The following is a 3,971-nucleotide window of genomic DNA, read 5'->3' on the forward strand; positions in this document are numbered from 1 at the left end:
GGGGATCTAAAGAAAAAGGTAAGTGACCAAATATGAGGTGCCAAAAAAATCCAAGAAAAGAAAGTTTTATAGTACATAGAGGATGACATCCAGGTCCCATTTAGCAGCAGCGGTATCACCGTTTGAGAGGCGGCAGGGGATCGAAAGAAAAAGGTAAGTGACCAAATATGAGGTGCCAAAAAAATCCAAGAAAAGAAAGTTTTATAGTACATAGAGGATGACATGCGGGTCCCATTTAGCAGCAGCGGTATCACCGTTTGAGAGGCGGCAGGGGATCGAAAGAAAAAGGCAAGTGACCAAATATCAGGAGCCAAAAATAATCCAAGAAAAGAAATTTTATTGTACATAGAGGATGACATGCGGGTCCCATGAGCCTGCAGGGTCCTCAACGTGGCATGAGATCGGAAGAAAACTGCAAGTGACCAAATATCAGGAGCCAAAAATAATTCAAGAAAATAAACTTGATTGTACATAGAGGATGACATGCGGGTCCCATTTAGCGACGAACGGTATCACCGTTTGAGAGGCTGCACGGGATCGAAAGAAAAAGGCAAGTGACCAAATATGAGGTTCCAAAAAAAATCCTAGAAAAGAAAGTTTTATAGTACATAGAGGATGACATACGGGTCCCATTTAGCAGCAGCGGTCTCACCGTTTGAGAGGCGGCAAGGGATCGAAAGAAAAAGGCAAGTGACCAAATATGAGGTGCCAAAAAAATCCAAGAAAAGAAAGTTTTATAGTACATAGAGGATGACATGCGGGTCCCATTTAGCAGCAGCGGTATCACCGTTTGAGAGGCGGCAAGGGATCAAAAGAAAAAGGAAGTAGCCAGAAATCGGGGGTCAAAAAAATCCAAGAATAGAAAGAATTTTGGTTCATAGAGGATGACATGCGGGACCCATGATCCTGCATCGTAAACGGCTCGATCGGAGAGCGTTGAACGAGATGGCGCGATCGAGAAAAAAAACAATGCTAGAGAGGCTGCCATCTGGGCCCTACATCCCTCGGCGGTGCGGATTTACGTTGACTCGGCCGACGAACCCGAGAATTCGAGATGCACCACGTCCCGGGCCACCATACGCCACGTTTTGGCCGTTTTCGTCGGGCTAGGTGGCCTCAAAAACGAGAAAAAAAACGTTTTGACATGCACAACGGACAGACCCAAAATCGTCGGCCATGGTACACCAGCAACCACGGCGCGACTTCAACTTCGTCGGCCATGGCAACTTTTCTTGTAGTGAACTCCAAAAGAATAAGAAATTGGAAATCATTATTCCTTACATAACTATTTAAATATCAAGCCATAATCAAAATTTGTCAATACTAATATATTTACAAAACATTTAAATTATCTGTTAACCATCTCTATTAAATTCTCTAGGAAAATTATCCAGTTAAAAAAACCTACAAACAAACTAGAATCAAAGTTTGAATTCAAATTCAAACAGAAATATAAAAATATAATAGAAAATAGAAATAAGAAAAGGAGAGAGACTTACCTTTTGGGGAGTGGCAGCCTAGCACTGCAGCCCAGTCTTGGCCCAAGAACGCAGCCCGACACCCACCCACCTGGCCACTTACCGTTTCGTGCTGGCACAAAACAAAGAGGAGGGGATGGAGTCATCGTCTTCCTCTCTCAGGTCGACACCGCGACGCCACTCCCCTGCCACCTCCTCGACGAGGATAGGGATAACCTCGGACATTGCAGACAAACTCAGAACCTCGACCAACTTTCTTCGCGCCCGTCTTATCTCTCCACGCCAAGATTCGTGCCGAAACTATGCGTCGTCGTCATCGTCACATCCTCACCACTACCGCCGGTGAAATGACGTACTGGACCTCGCCGTGCTCTATAAAGCAGCTAGTAGCTCTGCCGTGAAACCCTAGAACCTCCGCACTCTCTCCATTCCCCTATGTCCCTTTGAAAAATTCCCATTCATCTGAAACCCGTCACCAGCGTCGAGCACGAAGTCAACAACTGGAGTCACCCCGGGGTCCATGGAGTAGCTCATTGGATGCGCCTGACGCCGTGGACCCTCCTGGCGGAAGGAATCGAGAGGGGGAGCACGGAGCGGTGCTAATTTTGCCATTCCCTTTCTCCGGCCATCACCGGGTATGGCGATTTAGGGCTCGCTCTCATCCACAATCAACGAAACCGAGCACTCCATTCGCATCAGGGTGAGATTGCGCACCTCTACACTCCTCTATTCCTTCTCGGAATCGTCTGCAACTCTATTTTCGTAGTTGGTTGGAGTTGCGCCGCCGCAGAGCATGTCGCCGGTATAGTTCCAGTGGTCCTCTGCGACGAGCGTTAGCGCTATCATGTTCATCATGCTGTGGGGGTTCGAGAGAGGCCAGCAGCACATCCTGGGAGGCCTTAAATCGGCATCTCCGTCGTGCCCTGCCTCGCCGGCGTTGAGCCGCCGGCAGGGTGACATGGAGAGAAGGTACCCGTTGGTCGTGTTGACTCGGTCAACTACCAACGAGGCAGGTGACCTGGACTAGGTCCCACCTGTCTGTGCCTAAAACTAGGTTTTGACCGGTACATGTAGTATTTAGATTATTATAAAATAAAATATCCAGTAAACATCTAAAACTTTGAATAAATAAATAAAATTCATCCTTGCTCAGAAAAATATAAATAATATATCAAAATCCTCACAAAAATAAACCCTATTCAATAAAAATATAAAATAAAAATGTGTGTCAAAATGAAAATTCAATTATTTTAACTTTGTTAATTATGCCTTTTCATTTGTTTTAAATATAATTTGAATTCAATAATTAGTGAAGTCTCAAAATTAAATAGTAGCTATTCAGTAGCAAAGTAAAATATTAAGATTAATTTCTTTATCATGTTCTAATTAACTTAAATATTAGTGGTATTTAATGAAACCCTAATTTGCAAATTACCATTTACCATTTTATTTAAATAATAATAAAGCAAGAAAATACTAAAAAATAATATTATTTTTGGTAACTCAAAGATATTTACTTAAACATTTTTAGTTCACAAGTTATTATTTTAAAACCTAACAATAATTATAAAACCCTAGTTTCTAAGTAAACCTAAATAGTATTTATCTTAATTAGAAAATCTTTTAAAATTAATAAAATGTTAATACCATTATTAATTTTGTTTCAAAGTAATTAGTAACCACACCTCTATTGTCAATTATTAGTTCAAGAGATGTATAATAATTTAGAAACCCTAATTCTACTATAAGTAAGAACCTTGATTCCATTATTTCATGTGATCAACCCACAATAGAATCAACTCTAAAATCCTAGTTGTTTAACACATGTGATCATGTGAATTTCACTTTACATGTAGAACCTTGATAAGTAACCAATGAATGCATGGTCATGGTCCACTAAGACAAAACCAATTCACATAAGATCATCATTGCATGTTTTTATTTTTGATTCAATACCCATGTGATCCACTAGTGCCCCATAAGTGCAAACCCTAGCTTGTTACTCTCATATATCACCATTAGCCATCATTCTTAGTATCACACCGTGGAATCAATCTCAAGCATCATATCGTAGTAGAACGATAATGATAAACCCTAATACCAATCTTGTGTAGTAATACCCATCACATGCTCCTATTCAACTATACCCTACTTAGGAAATAATGAGCCACCTAGCTTAGGAACCATTAGAGATTACTTAGTAAAGCAAATGTGAAGCCATAGTAAATCCTAATAGCTAACTTATGGAACCATATTGATAACCATCCTTCGGTATAATGCTTAGCAGAAACCATAGTAAGAAACATGCCAAAACTTGCTACATATAGACCCATCTAACTTAAGAACACAACTGGTCCCTATTAAAGAACTAAATGAATCCACTAGTAAACCCTAGAAGCCCATAGCTCCAATTTATAGTAGTTCTTGTTTTTATTTAACATGTTCTTCAAAAGTTATTCTTTTGAAGTACAATATAAGTAGTCATCAACCATG

The sequence above is a fragment of the Lolium rigidum genome, chromosome 6 (assembly GCF_022539505.1).
Source record: "Lolium rigidum isolate FL_2022 chromosome 6, APGP_CSIRO_Lrig_0.1, whole genome shotgun sequence".
Classification (NCBI taxonomy): Eukaryota; Viridiplantae; Streptophyta; class Magnoliopsida; order Poales; family Poaceae; genus Lolium; species Lolium rigidum.